Source organism: Callithrix jacchus, chromosome 15 (genome assembly GCF_049354715.1).
Source record: "Callithrix jacchus isolate 240 chromosome 15, calJac240_pri, whole genome shotgun sequence".
Taxonomy (NCBI): domain Eukaryota; kingdom Metazoa; phylum Chordata; class Mammalia; order Primates; family Cebidae; genus Callithrix; species Callithrix jacchus.
Window position 1 is genome coordinate 17266863 of NC_133516.1, and position 20954 is coordinate 17287816.

Consider the following 20954-nt stretch of genomic DNA (forward strand, 5'->3'; position numbering starts at 1 on the left):
GCTGGAATTAGTCAGAAGGTAAAACTGCTTGTCCTGACCCTAGAACCCACTTATTCTATGTGGATGAGAAAGTCCTCTCTGATCATCCATTTCCTAATTTATGGCAACTTCTGGAGAACAGCATTTTCTCTGTTACTGCTTTATGGGGTTAAGTGTGGAAATTAAACGAGAACTTTTTTTTGTAAATAATAGTGCAGTATTCAGATGCTGTTAGTTTCTGACATTTAAAGTGGGCATCTCACTTCTTTGCTTCCTCTGCAAGTAAAGTATTGATACTAAAAAAGAAAACCAGCTAACTTTATGAGGAGGGCTGGTAAGTGGGCCGTTCTGTTTTTGCTTTCTGTCAGAGGTCTCTCAAGTTAAGCCTGGACCATTTTAAGCATATATGGAGGATATACACTTCACATATACCTCAGGGATACATATTTCAAAATTGACACATATTACCAGTAAGAGGGGACCCTGTAAGCCAAAGCACAAGTTTGTTTATTGACTGATTGATTTATTGAGATGGAGTTTGCTCTTGTTGCCCAGGAGTGCAGTGGCGTGGTCTTGGCTCACTGCAACCTCCACCTCTTGGGTTCAAGCGATTCTCCTGCCTCAGCCTTCCAAGTAGCTGGGATTACAGGTACCTACCACCATACCTGGCTAATTTTTGTATTTTTGGTAGAGATGGGGTTTCACTATGCTGGCCAGGCTGGTCTCGAACTCCTGACCTCAAGTGATCTGCCTGCCTCAGCTTCCCAAAGGGCTGGGATTACAGGTGTGAGCCACAGCGCCCAGCCAAAGCACACGTTTAAAAATTGAAGTTTGCACCAGCCTCCTATCTCCCTTGGCTTATAATATTCAAGTCTTCATGGATAGTAGGCTTGCACTCCCCTGCTTCTTTTGTTAATGCAACCCATGTAGGCTTCTCATAGAGGAGATATAATCACTGGGCTCCGGAAAGTCTCTGTTTAAGAAACTGAGGTCTGGCAAGGTCACACATCGAGGAAGTAGCACAATCAAGACTAGAAACCAGCTCTTTGGATTCTCAGCTCCCTGCTCTTTCTGACACATCACTGCTCCCTCCTGTCAGGTGAAGAGAGAAGCCAGATGGTTTGACAAATGGTTCTTGTTGCTGTCAAATCTGCCTTCTTTCTCTTCTCAGACAGACAGTTCTTACCTTCCCTTCTTCAGGGGACTGGGAGAGGTGGGGTGAGGAGAGAGGTAGGGAGGTGGAGGAAGGGAAAAAAATCATTTTATTGCTCGATTCTTTATGTAGTTGTGATGGCCAAGAAGTTCTTTCTGTCTCTGGCAGGAAGCAAAGTAAAGGCAAGGAGTAATCGTCACCTTGAATTTAAAGCACATAGAGGTCTAGCAATGGCAGGCTGTATTAGGAGACAACATTGATTTCATATATATTCATCTTTGAAAAAACATGTTTAAGATGCCATATCCATAAATACTAATAAGGCTGTCTGATTCCAATTTTCAGGTGAGATTAGCATTTTATTGAGTATTTTATCTGTCAGATTCAATGCTGGATGTACCATCCTCCCAGGCTTATTAGCATAATTGCTGTGCTTAAGCAACAATAAAAAAATCAGCAGTAAAATAGCATTTAGTGCAGGCAATTTGTTATCAAAAGCTTTTACTTAAGGACAGCTCCAGCCCGCATTTATTAGCAAGTTAGGGTTATAATTTATTTTTATTTTGAAAAACAAAAGTGGGAGAAAGATTTGGCTTTTTTGTTTTGGAAATAATGGAGAAATTAGAAAGCATTTGCCTCTTTGGAAAATTGTCCACATCCCTCTTCCTTTGCCGAAAGCAGGCTGTGATGGGAATAGATTCCACTTGTGAACGACATTGGCTCAGACAAAAGTTGCTCTCCTTGGCATTGGAACAAACGGGTAGTAATGTCCCTTTATGTTTGTACAGACGTTTCCAAAACACTTTCAGATCTTGTTTGTTGCTCAGACCTCACACCAGTCCTGTGAGGTCTCCATTCTTAGAAGTAGAAAACCAAGTTGAAATGACTTGTTCCAGATGAGGCAAGAGTGGCAGAGCTGAGGTGTAAAAACAAGTCTTCCAGCCTGCAGTCCTGTCTCAGCATTGCTACCCTTCACGTTATCGTCCAGACCTCCTGGTGTGCGCACCGTTGCCCCTGCCCTGTGGCAGGAGCCTTGACCTTTTCCATATGTACATGTGCACACACATGCACATATATACACACATGTCTGCGTATATACACCTGTGTACACACATGTGTGCACATGTATGCACACACATCTATATGTATGTATATACTTTTTTTTTCCTGTAAAATTTAATGATGTACTCTTCCATTGGTTTTTCTTTTGGTGTCCTTGTTGAAGTACTTCTGCCACATGAACCTTTCTTGATGCCAGATATCCTCTTAAAATCAGTCTCTTTCTCTTCCTGTCATTCTTTCTCCCTCCCAACCGCAGCTAGCAAATGAATCAGGAAAGCACTTGTGATTACCATCTGCAAAGGACCCAAAACAAAATAAATGATGTTATAAGTTTTTGTAGGGAAGAAAGAGATAAGATTTTGAAATGTGTAGATTGGGAAATCATTTTTCTTCCTTATTTCTTGGGAAATGTATCAGAAATAAATAACATTAAATTGATGCCTTTTAGTGGGTTTTAGGCTTCAATTATGGGTAATAATTTTCAAATTGAGAATAAAGGTTTGAGTGAAAATGGACAACTGAAGCTTCTAATCTTTGAGAGAAGTTATTTTAGCATTTTAGGTGTTTTTTTTTTTTCTCAGTAAATTCAAACAAATATCGTATAATCCTTGACACATAGCATGTCTAAAATGCAAGGCTCTGTGCCGCTGTGTGGTTTACAGTCTAGCTCATATGTGGTTCTAGGCCCCAAGGCATGTTTAGATTATTAGAGAGGATACTAACAACACATTAATAATGTTCTTGGTTTTGACTGGGTATTCTAGAATGGGAACTCCAGTAGGATCTTTGCTGATGTTATGTCACTTAAATTTAAATTCACTCAATTATTCATTGACTAAATATTGAGCACGTACTATGTGTATTTTACATGCATCATCTCATGTAGTTTTTATAACAACCATATGAAATATGATCTGAGATAGTGGTGGGTAATGTTATTCGTTAGATGAGGAAACTGGGACTGAGTAACTTGTTCAAGTCATACAGCTGGTAAGTATTCAAGCTGCTGTGGCCTCCCTGTTTTCCAAACGCATGTTCTTTCACTGTACGACGTGGCAAAAAATCAATGAGTAGATATATATGTAGACAGATAGTGCTAATGATGATTAGAGAACCCCAGAACCCATACACAACCTGGAGGTTTGCAGAGGACACTGAACTTGAAAGCAGACAGGTGTTCAAATCTTACTGTGCTTCTTAGTGTTTGTAACACCCTCATTTTAATGACCTCTTAGGATTTCAGTGTCTTGCTTTGAGGGAAGGATTATAATATCTCTCTCCCAATATCATTATCAGAGTAAATTACAAAATGTATGTGAGTGTCTGAAAAGGTACCCAGTTCATGGTGGGTGTTCACTCCATTGTGGAGGTGCTCATAAACATGCAGGTTTTTGTTTGTTTGTTCTTCTTCTTCTTCTTCTTTTTTTTTTTTTTTTAGAATGTCACCCTGTCACCCAGGCTAGAGTGCAGTGGCGCTACCTTAGCTCACTTCAACCTTAGCCTCCTGGGTTCAAGTGATCCTCCTTCCTCAGCCTCCCGAGTAGCAGGGAATATAGGTGCGTGCCACCATGCCTGACTAATTTTTCTGTATTTTTAGTAGAGACGGGGTTTCACCATGTTGGCCAGGCCGGTCTTGAACTCCTGACTTCAAGTGATCTGACTGTCTCAGCCTCCCAAAGTGCTGAAATTACAGGCGTGAGCCACCAAGCCCGGCCCAACATGCAGTTTTGTGTACCGTTTAGGGACAGATGCCAAAGCCACGTTGCTTGGGTTTTGATCCATCTTATCACATAATATCATATGACCGTGGACAAAAAACTTCACCTTTAATGCCGTCCTTTCTTCATCTGCAAAATGGGCTTACTTCATAGGGTTCTTGTGAGGTTTAACCAAGTTAGAATACATAGAGCATGTAGAACAATGCTTGGCACATGGCATGCTCTGCTTCAGTGTTAGTGTTTACTCTTCCGTTACACTGGAGCAACCAAGAAGGACAGGTACACGATGAACAGTTTAGGACTGTTGATGTTCCTGGCCTATTCACTCCAAGAGAGTCAACAGGTTTAGTTTAGAACATAGGAGTTGTATTTACACAGCTACTAATGACCTTGGAAACGTTCTTGGCTTCTCTATCCTTGACCTTTGTTTATCTGAAAGAGTGAACTTCAGATGATAGAGTGTGTGTGGGGAATGGAATGTATCCTCATCCTTGATAAGCTACCCTGATGGAAAGTTGCCATGTGGCTACTGAGGGTCAATTCACTGGTGGCCTCCCGGTTGCTGTTTTTTTCTGTGTCTTCCTGGCAAGTTCTGTCTTTCCTCAGTCTCCATATGCCTGGGTCTGTCCTCAGAGATGCCTACCATTTCCCTCTTCTCTAGAAAGCGTTGATATAATGGGGCCATCTCTTCCTTGGACTGTTTCTCTAGCATCAGAAGGAGGTGTGTGGAAATTTTGGCATGCTACTTTTTGAAAGGTAATACACTGTAATGTATTTTACCTGCCTTCAAAGAGTAAGAATACCCTGAATGCTATTTAATTTTAAAGATGTGTTGCTGAAATGAGCTCTAAGATGGACAGTTCTTCAGAATCTTGTACTTTCTTGGGCTTGTTGTCCCAAACAACAATTACCTTATAAAGCGTGTGTATGTGTGTGTTTGTGTGTGTGCGTGTGTGTATGTGTGTGTGTGATGTGAAACTTCCTGGGATTGGTAGTATTGATTTTGAAATGTTTCTTTGGCCTATTGAAAATGTAAACAGAAAGGCAAAAGGGTTTTTCATGTCATTAAAGAATGTCTTTATAAGAAAGGACATTGGCCAAGAGTGGTGGCTCATGCCTGTAATCCCAGCACTTTGGGAGGCTGAGGCAGGTGAATCATGAGGTCAGGAGTTCGAGACTAGCCTGGCTAACATGGTGAAACCCCATCTCTACTAAAAATACAAAAAATTAGCTATGCATGATGGCAGGCGCCTGTAATCCCAGCTAGTTGGGAAGCTGAGGCAGGAGAAATGCTTGAACCCGGGAGGCAGAGATTGCAGTGAGCCAAGATAGCGCCACTCCACTCTGGCCTGAGTGCAAGTGCAAGACTCTGTCTCAAAAAAAAAAAAAAAAAAGAAAAGAAAGGACATTAAGATGAATACCTTACATTGTGTGTGGGGCTTGTGGCTTTCAAAAACACTTACGTACCCATTTTCTTATGTGTGCTTTATGACATCTCTATGAGGTAAGCAAGACAGGCTTTATCATTATTTCCCTTTTAGAAATAGTGGAACTGAGATTCATAGAAGTGAAATAAGTATTTTTAAAGGAGTGCTGGATGCCGACCCGGTACACTTGACTCTAGGGTGCTTTCTGCTCCACCACCCTGATTTGATTGTACTCAGGTAATTCTTATCAAGCACTATCTGGTTATATAGAGTTGTAATATAGCTAAAAAATGCCCATATTAATTTTATTTTCTTTAAAAAAAATCTGTTAAAAAGTTAGCTGTGATTTGATATTACCTTGTTTCTCCCCAAGTTTAAACAGCAATGAATCTCTAGGACCTTCTGTTAAACTAGCATGGTTTTTCAAAAATCAAATGTCAAAGCATTTCCTGAACCTTGCTTTAATGAACAAGAGAAGTGAAGGTAAAATTCCTTTTTTTGCATAAGGTAATTAGGAAACAGGATGTGCAAACTTGCTATATGAATTTAAAGAGGAGCACTTCTACTGATGTACAAACTGGATGGGCATGTTACAGAGAGTTTGATGCTGGTAGAAATTTTAAGAGAAATACGTTCTCATTAGGCATATCAATTATTTTTGGACTGTGTGAAAACCTAATCTGTTTCATGAGTTGGATCTAAGGAGGTCAACATCTCTACAGTCCAAAAAACAGAAGCATGACTCAGGCATGTAATTCTCATTGCAGAGTGCCTTTATCTGGAAGACTGGGTCTGTCCTCAGAATATCGAACAAGAGGGATGGAATATTCTCTTGAGTTTCCTAATGACTCAAGGGTCTGCACTATGCTTGCTTGGGAGGTGGGAAGGATTGAATTATCTGGAAAATGCCTTCGAGTCTCTTAGACACATGGTACCCGATGAGCCCAGTGCTGTATTATTAGGGTCATGTACTAGAGTATATAGTTTACCTGACATAGGTTTTAGAAATCTATTTTTTTAATTCACACTCCATGGTTTCTTAGGTAGCAACTTCTCAGTGAAATGAGAATGTCTTGAAAAGCATGCTTGATAAGGAGGCAGAAAGTCTTTCTCTTTTGACAGATGACCTGCTTGACCCCTTGACTTTCCATTTTTGATGGTTTCCTTTGAGGTCTACATCATCTGGTAATTTTATTGGTGTGATTTATGCCTCCAATAAAGATCAGTGTATACTTGTTCATGACACACATAGCTATAGATTCTCCATCCTCATGGAAGTCTATGTACTGTCTACCCTGCGTAATAATTGGCTCCAACAAGGTTAGAAAAGAAATCACTAGCGTTGCAAGAGAGACATAACAAATCGAAGGAAGATTCTCTTCTCTGAGTTTCTCTCATACCATTAATTTTATTTGAGCTGGCATTGATTTATTCTATGTGACTCTTCTGCTAGATTTTGAACTCTGGAGGAATGGTCTCATATCTTATCAATTATAATGGTGGTACATAGCACATTTTAGGTATTTAGTACTAAGTGGTTGGGATTAATATCTTAAGAAGCAGAAAATGTGGTTTTTCTTGAGAGAGAGATGGTTTGAGTGTTGTTCCTTTAGTGTATTTTAAGCCTGTCCTCCTAGGGCACTGCAACTGTGGCTCCTAACTTAGGGAACCCACAATCTAGCTATATCATGCCAGCGAGAGCTCTTTGTGTACTGAAACATTAAACTTATGAACCATCTCAATGAGTTTTACATGTAGAATGTCTTAGGCTACCAGGTACTGCCACCTCATCCCACCGTTGAGAAGTGTCTAGTGCAGACTTCACTTTTAAACGTGGGTAATAGGAAAATTATGAATGGATCATTGAAGGGATGAGCAAAATATCGGTCAAACTGATAACACCTATCAAATCATTTGCTAATATTTGGTAGATAAAAGGTTATTTTTAAGAAGTAGATATTGGCTGAATGAATAAGCAAAATGTGGCATAGTCATAAAATGGAATATTGTTCAGTAGTGAAAGAAATAAAGTACCAATTTATATAGCAACATAGGTGAACCTTGAAAACTTACAGCAAGTGAAAGAAGCCAGTTACAAGGCTGGGTGTGGTGGCTCATGCCTGAAATCTCACCACTTTGGGAGGCTGAGGTGGGTGGATCACTTGAGGTGAAGAGTTCGAGACCAGCCAGGACAACATGGTGAAACCCCATCTCTACTAAAAATACAAAAATTAGTGGGGCATGGTGACATGTGCCTGTAGTCCCAGCTACTCGGGAGGCTGAGGCAGGAGAACAGCTTGAACCTGAGAGGTGGAGGTTGCAGTGAGCTGAGATCTGCCCTCCAGCCTGGGCATCAGAGTCAGGCTCCATCTGATAAATAAATAAATAAATAAGAAGCCAGTTACAAAAGATCGCATATTATATGATTTCATTTATGTGAAAAGCCCACAATAGGCAAATCTATAATAGACTATTAGAGATAGATAGTGGTAGCCAGCAGGGTTGGGGTAGAGGATAGGGAGTGATTGGTAATAAGTGTGAGTTTCTTTTTGGGATGCTGAAAACGTTCTTTATATGGTAGTGATGGTTGCACAATGCTGTGAATATACTAAAAACAGAACTGTAAACTGTAATTGGGTGAATTGCATTATATATAAATTATATTTCAATATCTCAATAAACCTGTTTAAAAAAGTGGATTTCCCTTTAATCTGCTGTCTCTGAGGATTGCTTCGGGGATTCAAATTAGTGCATAGTGCCAAGTTTTAAACTCACATTGATTTGTTTTTGGTAAAGAAGTCATGCATACTTAATGATGAACACACTTAAGGAAAAATTGATACCAGAGCCACCAAACGTATACAAATATATTTCCACCTAACTTCATGCAGAATTTTTTTCTCAGAAGCTTTAAAAGTATATACTTTCTGAAATGTTGATTAGTGAGATATCTGATAAGAAATAACAGGGTACTGACAGTCCTGACTGTATAAATAGGCGTTAGGGATTGTGTTCATGGTTTGCTTGTCAGCACAAGAGAAATGTGTGATTATGTTGAATGATGGTTAATTTTCTTATCCACCCATTTTAAAAATAAAGATGTACAGCTAGAAAACAGGTGCCCGGGGAAGAAAGGAGACCTGCAGCTTTGATAATGAACCCCAGAAAGAAACTAGAGGGAACAACCTCCCGTCTAGGAGTTGTCCTTCGAGTCCTGGCCAGTGTCTAGCTGTAACTGATGAGTTAAAGAACTGTGGCTGGCTTCTCACAAAGGATTTTTCATTTACTCTTGTTTTGTGTGTGAGTCTAGGCGGCTTTTTCCCATCCTTCAAGGTCATTGTCCCACGTTCTCTGACTCACTTATTGTGTCAACAGAATTAAAAGAGCAGCCAGTGGATGTGTTTAGAGGCTGGAGGAGAGTTGTGCTTTCTAGCTTTGTATTTGAATAGTTCATACACAAACAGTTCTCTTTGATTAAGTATCCGGTAAAACCTATTCACATGAACTCCAATTAAACTTTAATGAACAAGTGGGTGTATTAATATCAGCTGAGTAATGCAGGCAGCACAGATTCCAGTAAGTGACTCACTTCTCTGAGAAGCTCATTCCCCATGCACGGTTAGAGTTACTAGAAAGCTTCCAGCTATATGTGAGTGGATCTGGTCTGGGCCTTGTAATTCTAGCAATCCTCAGAGCTTGTTATTCATCTGGTGACAAAACCACAGACATCCAGACCTCTGTTTTCAGAGCAAAAATTGGGGATGAGGAGTCTTGTTCACATGGAGCAATTAGGGCCTTTGTGGAGCAGTGAGCATTTGGACTTTGATTATTCCCATCTTCCTGTTTTTTTTGTTGTTGTTGTTATTTTATGTTTTAGAGACAGGGTTGCAGTCTGTGTCCCAGGCTGGAGTGCAGTGGTGTGATCACAGCTCACTGTTGCCTTGGCGGCCCAAGCAGTCCTCCAGCCTCAGCCTCCTGAGTAGCTGGAACATTAGGCATGTGCCACCGTGCCCACCTAATTTTTAAACTCTTTGTAGAGCTGGGGTCTTGCTCTGTTGCCCAGCATGGTGTCGAACTCCAGAGCTGAAGTGATCCTCAGCCTCCCAAGGTGTTTGGATCACAGATGTCAGCTCCGTGCCCAGCCTTTGTTTGTAAGTGAGAATTATTTTTTCCTTAAACCCAGGGGCAGTGTAGATGAAGGTCAAGGCAGTGAAGATGGAACAGTCAGCTTTGAAATGCACATGATCTCTCTGAGCCTCACTTTCATCCACATCTGCCAGTCTGCCTCAAGTCTATAAGCTTCCCTACACCAGAGGCAGCGAGGCATGCCTGGAATGATGAATCCCTTTGAGCACAGACCCTGTTCTATCTACAGACTGATTTCTGTACCTATTTCCTAGGAAAAGTTAAACATGGTCATGAATATAATGCTCTTACTTTCGTGCCTGGCACATAATAAGTTTCCAGTAAATGTTTAACTTGGTCCAGTGGGGGAAGGATGAGAAGGAGGATTTGAAGATCAATGAGACTCGGCCCTTGACAGTTCAGGAGCTTGGAGTCTTGTAGAGATTTGACTGAAACATATCTGTGTAACTCCAGAGTGATTTAGACAAAAATGCTTAAGAAGGGTAAGTGTGGATTCAGGGGATGGGGAAATCCCAGAGGTTGACCACATCTGAGAAGGTTGGAGGTTAGGGCAGGGAAGAGGTAAGGGTTTGGGAACGTAGTTCTAGGCTGATGGAAGAGTGTGAGCAAAATCAGAGGCAGAGATGCACCCAGGTACCAGGTAGTGTACATTTAGTGTGGTTACAGTAGAGGATAATTTAGGAGGCCAATTGAAACTGAATTTAGCCTCTGCCTTAGCCACCAAGCCCTTTCCCAGCTCCATTTGCTGTTCTGTCCCTCACTCTTTTCTACCTATTTTGAAACCAGTTGAAAATAATGGAGTCAGACTGAGGCAGATGGCAATAACATCCAGGTTGTGGAACGGTAGCTCACTGGGCTTTCTAACGTGGCACCCATGAATGAAATTTACCTCTTCCTCTCAGATAGCTCCTGGACTCAATAACTCCTTAGGGTACACTGTGTGTAAAACTCCCAACCATAAAGAGCAGGGAGTATCTGCCTCTAACAGTCGGGTAACTCCCAAAGACTGGAAGGCAGCGGCTGGGTTGCATGTGGCCAGTTTCTTCTCCTAATTGGGTAACCCTCTGCCTTCTTGCTTGAGAACAAGGGAGTGGAAAGAAGGCAAACAAGAAAAGAGAAGAAGCAGTGGAGAAAAGAGATGTTCTGCCAGTGCCAGGCTGCGTGCCCCCTGCTCTACCCAAATGTCAGCATAGTTCCTTTAGGGGAAAAAGTGGGAGGCTGGAATGGTAGGACAGGACCACATTGTGGAAGTGAGAAACCAGGGACAGTTTCCTGAGCAAGGAATGATGTCATTCAGTCTATAATTCAGGCTGGTTTATCTACTTATGCAACACCAATTGAAGGGCACACTTAGATAACTCAGCCTTGAGTCAACAAATCTTGTGTAATGCTGCCAAGGTCCACAGTGCAAGAATCAGCTCCCACTTCAGAAATAACAACCAGCCCTCAGGGCCAAACTCTGGACGTCGCTTGTGAATCTCAGACTCTTTCCTACCCTCCCAGACAATGTTTTAGAGAATGTCGCAGGATAAAAAATCCAAGGGGTAAAGACGTAAATTCCATAAGAGTACAATAGGTGGGAGGCTCTAATTGAGTGGTTAAATTTTATTTTTGAAATTGTGAATAAAGCAGAAAGAATTCTTGCAAATCAGAAATTGAATAGAGTGATGGTGCAAATGAGAGACTATATTTTGCTTATAGAAAATGAAGGATTGCCTATCAGGTTTTAAAAATGTGAGTCAGTAGTTCAGTGATTCAAGCTGAGCAGCTGCTTTGGTTATTAATTAGAATCTTTCATTTCTACTTCTATTTTATATATGAAGAAACTGCTAACATATCCAAAGGTCATTATCAAAGGACACTGGGACTAGGTTTTATTACCCACCTTAATCCTTTATTTTTATATTGAGCATTTCATATTGACGTGAAACAATATGGATGTGTTTCTAGAGATTGTTGAGACAACTTAATTGGACTTGATTTTGACATTCAAAGGAATCAGGTAGAGGTACTCAGTAGTTAAGCTCGCTACTTCATTTTGGCCAAAGACATATGTCATAGAAATTTAGTAGCCATGATGGATTATACATCTTTGAATTGGGGACCTATGACAAATTTTTTCCAATGCAAGGTTTCTTCAGAACCTATCGTTTCAACAATCATTTAAGTAATTTACAGATGTGCTCATCTACTTTTATGGACCGTCATCTTTTTTCCAAGTTAATTAACTGAATATATGATATAGATTGATTTGTCTCCCTGAGGTGAGCATCCTTTGCAAACCTGTCTCTCCAAACCCAAATCCTGCCCAAATTTCCCAAATTACTTCTCTAAGACTCCTAATAGTATCCTCTTCTCTGGAGATCTTTGACAGATCACACTGCTCTTTACTTGGGAAGAACGTTCTGTTTCCTTGTCCACAGTGGATGCCACACTGGCATCTTGGTCACTCTCTGGCCCCCCTCCCTTTGTCCACCATGAGCCCAGGCTACTGGCCACTGATCCTCTTGAGGACATTAGCCTGGCTACTCCATTGCTTATTTCACCTTTGCTTCTCTTAAATACCATTGTTGGTGATTGTTCCATACAGCAATCACTCTCACCCATTTCTAGATAAGACTCACTTAGGGAGGTTTTACCCGAATTCAGCTCAAATCCCTAAATGTTTGGGTGTAGACTAGGGCATAGAGGGCATACAATTCTCATGAGTACCCCTTCTCAAAATTTACTGATACCAGTTTACTTATGGTGTGCAGTGCATAAAGTGAAAGCTTTCTGAAAAGTCATTTAATCCGTTGGTTTGAGGATGAGAAAGATTCACTCAGGGCATGAAAAGAGTGAGAAGGTCACAGCAAGGGTGTGGTCTCAGCTGGAGAGGAAGCTAGGCAATGCTATAAAGGAACACAAGCTCAGTGCTCTAACCATCTGTTCCTTTTCTACCCCAGGCCCATTCCCATAAGGAGTGTTTATTCTGCCCAGTGTGCAGTGGGTTCTGTTCTAGAAGTTTGCATGAGCTGGGGACAGCTTAGCCCCACTGAAGGGGAGGCCAGTCATGAGGCTCTATCTTATTCTGTAGGCTTCAGCCTTTTCATGAAGACCCAACTTCTCTTCTTGTCCCAGGCCCTAAGCAGGCCCAGACTTTTCCTATACATATTCTCTATCTAGCTTATCTGTGTCACACCTTAATAAGGCAGCAGATTTTGTCATAATTAAAAAACCCAGAGCAGATAGACGGGTGAAGTTGCTCATGGGCTGAGTTGGGAGGCCAGTTTTCCTTCATGCAGCCCTGGACTCTCCCTGGGCTTTTTCGTGTGCTGTCTGAAGACCGTGTTCTAACATTTCAGTCATATCTCCCTTATTTTAAAACTACAGAATTGATCTTACCAACTTACTGGGGAGCACATCGTCAGTAAGTTCTAATGGAAAAACCTGTCTGATCAATGGGACGGGAAAGTATCACAGCAATACTGGTGAGTCATTCCAAGACCAGGCGGATTTGAGCTGTGTTGCTTCTTCTGTGCTGACTATAATTCTCCCTCAGCATTATGTCGTCTTAAGCAGCTTTTGAATCGTTGTCTCTGATTCCCTTTCTAGGTCAGACTGTGTCTGTTTTTAAATTGTGCCTGGACATCCCCTTAATAGGCTGGACTAGTCTTGTTATGATAGTTGGCTGTATGAATTTGTGAAAATAGCAACAGTGAATTTTAAAGTTCGTGAATAGGCTCCCCCTCCCTCTGTGTGGTGAGGCATTAAGGTTGGGCTCTGTGTTTTTTGATTTTTGGTTCTCGTTTTTAAAAAAGTAGGATGTTGAACCTTGGGATGAGAGGGAAGTAAAACAGTTTTGGAAACTTTTAGAAAGCAAAATAAAACAAAACTCCTTTCTTGAGAAAAATGAATGGACATTGTAAAGAAGACAGTGGGGCAACAGGAAGCCTGGAGTCTGATCTGCCTGTGTCACGTTTCCAGTTACGAGCTTCACGGCTCTGTTGTTACTGGGGATCATCATCAAACCCATTTCTCTGAGCTGTCGAATGGACTAGATGAATTAATACATATGAAAGTACTCTGTAAACAGAAAAAGTACCTTCCTATTTGTTATCTCAACAAAGGACTGTTATCATCCCTAAAGTAGAGTAACATTTCTTTTTCAATTACAAAAGTTATATACACCCTTTTAAAAAAGTTAAATGCACAGAAGTATGAAGAAAGTTAAAATAACCTTAAGTCTTTCCTGCAGACATCATTGTTCTAATTTAAACATGTGGCTACTCTGTTCTCTGTTTTTTTTAAGAAATGATGTGTTTCATAAGTGTGTGTGTCTGTATGTATATGTGTTTGTGTATGTATAGTTTTATTGTTTTCTTTATATAACACTATATTGTAAACAATCTCAAAATGTATATTGCAATCACTGCATGATATTGCATTATCTGATATATTCACATGCATTGGGATTCTGTGACCTTTGTTTCCACAATTAAATGTTAGCTACTTACCAGGAAGGGAACTTACTTTAAACCACGTCAGGGACATTTTGGCCATTATTTTTTTTTTTTGCAGTAAAGGAATTTGAAGTATCTCATTTAAAAAAATAAATTACTATGTATTGAGTTGGAGTTTAGCAGTACTTTTAGTTAATATCTCATCCAAAGTAAAAAGGTCAGACCTGTAGAGTTATTAATTTTTAGAAAATTCTGGCCACGACAAAATATGTTAGCCCAAGTTCTCTTAATTAACATAATATTAGTTACAGAAATGATAAAAAAAAGATTGGTTGGTCTCCTGAATGTTCTGCATTAGATAAGTTGCTTTATGGCTTCTGGAGGACTTTTTATTTTCTCTTCGTAGAAGAATACAATAGATTTGTTTTGCTCAAAAGGTTCATTTTCTGTGGCTGGGCACATATTTAATACTGTAGTTAACACATTTCTCGATATGATGACATAATGATCAAGAGAGACCTTTGAATATTTTCTTAAATGAAGATTGAAGGAGTAGTAGATTGTAAGAGGAGATTCTCTAGTAATTCAGTCCTAAGACTGACCTTTTTTTTTTTTTATCATGGATTTATCCCTTTGTCTCTATGTATTTCTACGTGTCTGCTCAGCATCTTCTACATTTGCCCTAGTTCCATCCTTCCTTTTGTCCATGCTTGTTTTTCCATACATCTGTTTCTCTATCTAGTCACCCGCCTTCCTGCCTCTCCATCCAGTCATCCATCTAACCATCTCTGGCTATTCTTACCTCCCTGTTTCACGTATATCTCTACATTTTTATCTGTCATTTGTATTTATCTGTTTGCCCATGCATATCTACACCTGCTTGTCTCTTGCCTATCTATAAAGTTAATGGAGATGATTTTGATGAAAACTTATAAATTTCTTTGTTATATTTTACACAGAGGATCCCAGGAGCTAAAGGCTACGGGGACCAGAAAGTGAAAGTAACCAGAGCTCAGCCATTTCTGTTTCACTTCAAAATCAGGAGGGAAGGTCGGAACTAACCTGATTACCCATTCTGTGACACTCATCAGGATGTTCTTAGTATAATGTCTTTTGGGGAATGTTATTTCAATGAATATTTTTCTAAGAATCAGTTGCTAGGACATAGAATAAAGAGCTATTGTATAGCTTCAGAGTAGTTCTCTTTTAAGAAAGATGCAATAAATTAAAAATAATTTTCTTGAGGTCAGACTAAGGAAAAGTCAAAGATATACAAATGCTATCTCTCCAAATTTATTGATTTTATTTAGTATTATTATTATTGAGACAGAGTCTCACTCTGCTGCCCAGGCTGGAGTACTGTGGCATGATCATAATTCACTACAGCCTTAACGTCCTGGGCTCACTGTAGCCTGTAGCTTGGATTACAGGTGTGCGCCACAATACCTGGCTGAGTTTTTTGTACTTTGTAGAGACGGGGTTTTGCCATGTTGCCCAGGTTGGTGTTGAACTCCCGGGCTCAAGCGATCTGCCTGCCTTGGCTTCCCAAAGTGCTGGGATTATGGTAGGTGTGAGCCACCGTACCCAGCCCAATTTATTGACTTTAAAAACAAAACAAAACAAAACATATTGTAACATTCTCAGGGTGTTTAGAGACAGCATAATGAAGGTATTTTCAAGGTTTGGGGAGCCGCGTGGTACATGATATTGGACAAAATGGAAAGAAAACAACTAACCGTTACTGAAAGCCATTTCTCTCCTGATTCTGAGAAAGCTGCTTTGCATTTACTGTCTCATTTAATTCTCCCATCCTCCCTTCAGTGTAATTTATATTATCCCAATTTATAGCTAAGAAACAGAGACTCAGAGAGACTAAATGATTTACCTAAGTTTACATAACTGAGTGCCACAGCTTTTGTGGAACAGAGACTTGTTTCAATCTAGAACTGTTACTCTTTGCAGTAAACCACAATGAAACCTTGCAGAAGACTTATAAAACCTTAGCCATATATATGTCAGTTCTCCACTTTAAATTTTATGGTAACTCAGCTTCTGAAAAGGGTCCTACAAATGGTACAGTTTTTAGTTTTTGAGAGAAGGCAGGGTTTTCATATGGATGTGGTAAAGAAGACAGCTCTTAGGATATGGATATAAGATGGAATTTATGAACTTTACTTTAGCATTTGACAGAATGGGGTTTTCCTCACATGCTCCTGTGTGTTTTTGTTTAACCGAAGCTGAGTCTCCTTAGTCAGCTTGACCCAGAAGACACAAAGATCTCCTCCACAAGACACATCTTATGAAGGCAGACAAACCAATGAAATGCAGTAACTCTCCCAAAACTTTTGCAAGCTCTAGAAAGCCAGAAAAGACAGCTATTGTAATATATTTTGCCAGGCCAGCTGTTATGATCACAAACGAGCCTGAAATAGCAATGACTTTTGAAATCACAGCACATTTATTTACTTCTTAACTTTTCCATAGGTTTGAAAGCTTGCTCCCTCCCTTTTTATCATGCTAAACCGTGGTTGCTAACAACATTCTATTCTGGGTGGGAATTAGGTTTGGCATAATTAAGAATGGAGATGGAGGCGTGTGAAAGAGGCTCTACCACAGGACTTATATGATTTTATTCTTTTAATACGTTTTATTTTTAAGCATTTATTAACTGCCTACTATGTACTCAACACTGTGCTGTGTGTGAAAAATATACCAGAACAAGGGTCGGCCAGTTTTCTTCTGTGAAGGGACAGATGGTACACAGCTTAGATTTGTGGTCCATAAAGTCTCTGTTGCAGCTACTCAATCTGCTCTCAGACAATACAGGAAACACTCAAGACTCTTCCATAAACAATACATAAATGAATGAGTATGGATATATTCTGATGAACTTTTATTTACAAAAACATGCAGTGATCTGGATTTGGTCTGCGTGCCCGAGCTTGCCAGCACCTGTACTAAAATATCACTGAAAATAGAGAAGTCTGTTTTGTTCGTTGCTGTGTCACTAGTGCCCAGAGTAGTACCAGGCATGGGATTGGTGACCGGTAGATATTTGTTGAATGAATGAATTTATAAATGAATGAATAACTGACTCCTTCTCTGATCTCTTCTATACTTAAAGAAAGTACAAAGGACTGTGGGAGGTGAAAGGTACTTCCCTGGAAGAAAGAATATGGAGAGTCATAGAATCATGTGGTATTTGACCTGGACCCTTAATAACAGGGAAGTGTATGTCACTAGTGGAGGTAGGAGAAGCACATGGCAAGTAGGAGAAATGTACAAACAGGATAAAAAGCAGGATACTTGTGATAAATGATGAGGAGATCAGATGTTCTATAACAGGAGTTTCCTGACTTGCTTGATCTTCACAATCACCTGTTATCAAAAACAGGTTCCCAGAACCCTCCCTGGAGATTCTGATTTTGTAAGGTAGGGTTGGCCAATAATAATTTATAAAATAAATATTTGAAAAGGCCTATGGCTTTGGAAAGATATACTGGAACCATTTCTAATGGGAAATAAACCATTTCTAATGGGAAATAAACAGGGTAATTACAGGTCTAGCGATAACTACTTGATACTAGTCAAGTATTGATTGATACTAGTCAAGTATTTTTAGTTAATACTCGACTAGTATCAAGTAGTAATCGCTGGACCTGTAATTACCCTGTTTATATTGGACTAGTATCAAGTAGTAATCGCTGGACCTGTAATTACCCTGTTCCTTCTGTGCCATAAATGGAAGAAGAGCTCTGATGAAATCTACCCTATTTAGCTGTCTGTCTTCATGTGTCCCCTGTTGACGTTGTAGGAGTACTCCTGCCTTTGTGATGGAACAGCATGTAATTCAGTCAGTAAATAGTAGTCATAAAAATTATAATAAAATTATGAAATTGGTAGCTACTAGATTTGTTGCTTTTGAATCTCTGGGTTGGCAAACCTCTAAGATGGCAAATCGATTTAAATGGCATAAGAGAAAATTTGCATTATCTTGTTGTACCTCCAATTCAGAGTGTAGTTTAATGCCCAGATTTGCTTGTAGACTAAGATCACTGGATGGGCTGTACAGTTTAAGCCTCTTTTTTAATGATGGGGGGAAGACTGAAGCCTCGAAGGTGGACACGGACTTGCCCAAGTTCTGTCATCAAATTATTGGCAGAACCAGGAGTATAATACAAACGCTGAGTTACTCAATTTAGTTTTCATGGTGCCATGCCACATATATCAATAAAGTTCTTAATTTATGTATTTAGTCTCCCCTTTAAATCTCACAGCTTTTTGCTTATATACGTCTTCTATGCTGCTTATCATAAAGTTATATCTTAATGTCTTATCCTGAACCACTAACCCACTGCTATCCCAAATAAAGGCTGAGCTCTGTTTCCCTGGAGAGCTTCACATATTTCCTGGCACTTAGCATGTGTTCAGCAAATAATTGTAGACTTGAAATATCTTGAGCATCTTTTCTTTTCTCGTGTGTTTTGACTCAAGTTCCTTTGCAGTTACATTGTCAGAAAAGTCAAGCTCTTCCAGAATTGCTGAACTACAAAGATAATTTCTCTTAAGCTTCCTTAAAACAAAAAAAAAGTTGAATTCCCTATTATGGCTGAGACCTTTCTTAACAGCTCTTCTGATAGTTAAATGTCAGTTGCTTCAAAAAAGAAATGTCATTAAATTATCGGGGAAATAAATTACCTATTTATTTGGGCTGAAATATTTTAATTGACCACTTAAAGAGGATAGCAAAAGGCTGAGAAATTTCCTAGCTTGCACATTTCTCTCAGTTGCCAGGACTTTTTTGTTTCTGTCTCTTAGGAGACTTCATTTTTATTCCTCCTGCGTTATGGTTATATATGTGACTTTGCCTCTCCCAGTGGATGATCAGTTCTTTGAAGTCAAAGTAGTTAAAAAATTAATCTCTACATCCCACAAAGCCTAGCTCTTAGGAACTAAATACTAAATATAATTTACTTTTAAAAAAATGGTTAGAAAAAGGTTAGTGTTACCTTGATTTTACTCTTTATTTTGCAGCCCTCAAGTCAACAGCCATTCTGCTGAACATCCAACTTTGTGCCTTTCCTTGAGCTTAGCATTGGCAGCAGGCGTGGACTGGGGCAGAAAAAAGTAGATAAAACATAGTTATGGTGACATAGCCCATAAGTATAATGTGATATGGAAATCTAAGATAGGTACAAATAACCTGTATTAGAATCTGGAGGCAGGTTAATTCTGACAAGGTGAGTCCAGAGAGGCTTCTGCATAGTGTTAATATTTGAGCTGAGTTTTACTGGTTCCTGGTCTTCTATTTCATTTTGCTTTTGCTTTTGATTTTTCTCAATACATCGCGCACAGACACAAAAATACACAAAAACACGGAGCGATTTTTTCTTTTTATAATCTCTTTGACTATAGACCTAAGAGAACTACCTTTATGTAGGATAAAAGGAAAAGGGGAGCAGGTTTTATTGTGTGATTTGAAGGTTTCTTGAAGTCTGAAAATATTTGGGATGGTTGATGTTAGCAGCGTTAGGAACCAAAGTATGTTGACCAGAGAAAGGCATATACTATTCTAAATTAACGGTGTTCTTTCCCGAGGATTTTCTCATTTACCTGTTGTTCTGCTCAATAGTTTAATTACGCTAAATATTCCCGCTGGTGCAGGTAGCATAGTATGGTGGAGGAATTTCCAACTTTGAAGTCAGACAGTTCTGTTTCTGTACCTAACTTTTCATTTATTGTATGTGTGACTGAAGGCAGTTGCTTATCCTCTTTAGGGTTATCTCCTCATTCTTGATTTTTTTTTTCTTTTTTTGAGATGGAATCTCACTCTGCCACCTAGTCTGGAGTACAGTGGCACAATCTTGGCTCACTGCAACCTGTGCCTCCCAAGTTCAAGCAACTGTCCTGCCTCTGCCTCCTGAGTAGCTGGGATTACAGGTGTGCACCACCACACCCGGCTAATTTTTTGTTTGTATTTTTAGTAGAGATGGGTTTCACCGTGTTGGTCAGGCTGGTCTCGAACTCCTGACCTCAAACGATCCACCAGCCTTGGCCTCCCAAAGTCCTGGGATTACAGGCGTGAGTCACCGTATCCAGCCTGAAAACTGTGATCGTGGAAAGTACTTCACAGAACTGTGGAATGAATGGAGCTAATGTCTGCAAAGCTCCTATTTCAGTGTCCAGGATATGGTAGGCCATATGCCTCCAGAGTCAGGCACATTTTTTTGAAACACAAAGCCCTTTGTCTCACTTAACCTCTTCCCACTTTAGAGTCCTGGGTGCAAGAAATATTTTGTTTTCCTCTTTATTGTAAGGAAAGTAACAGTGCTTGTGTGCTGATGAAATGCCATGGTCTGGACATGTGTTTTGGGGAGAGAGCTGCAGTGTGTGGTGGGGAGTGGGAGGTGCTCAAGATCACATCCTCTGTGAAAGGGGTGGCAGCCACTTGGCACTAGCTAATTATTGCCACGTGGAGATGCATCGTTGCCAGGTTTTTATGTAAACTCTTTGGTTCTTAAAATGTTGGCAGCTCATTCAACTATTTTTAAAGCACTATGAGAGATACTTCCTCATGGAAGAAGAAAAATGCAACTTATGATCTTACTCAGTAGCATCAACTTTAACTCAAAACAACAACAAAGCACATTGTAAGTCCACACTGCACATGGCAAACAGAACCCGTCTAAGGACCAGATTTGGCCTGCAGCCCTCAGTTTGCATCTTCTGTGCATATTTTTAACTGGTAACGATACCAGTAAATGATGGAAAACACTGAGTCCTTTCCATGTGGTAGAAACCTTGCTATACTTTGCATATAACATTCAATTCTCACAATAACCCAAAGAGGTGTCTATTACTATTATTATCCCATTTTACAGACATGGGCATTGAGGCTTGGAGAAATGAAATACCTTTCCTGTGGTCACACAGATGGGATGTGATAGGTAGGTTTCAAACCAAAGCCTGTGCTTCTTTAAAAGCATACATACCAGTGAATCTCAGTCCTGGTAGTATGTTAGAATGA

General features: G+C 39.9%; 1 protein-coding gene across 25 annotated transcripts in view; it reads left to right on the forward strand.

The window, feature by feature from the left end:
* The window catches only part of LPP (LIM domain containing preferred translocation partner in lipoma), a 745086-nt gene that overhangs the window by 138771 nt on the left and 585361 nt on the right, over window positions 1-20954 (forward strand). For 2 of the 25 annotated variants that reach the window (XM_078350475.1, XM_078350476.1), the window contains one exon: window positions 14887-14977. The exons of the other annotated variants lie outside the window; for them this stretch is intronic. The gene's annotated coding sequence lies outside the window, so the exon portion shown is untranslated. The remainder of the gene's footprint in view (window positions 1-14886; window positions 14978-20954) is intronic. 25 annotated transcript variants of the gene reach the window in all.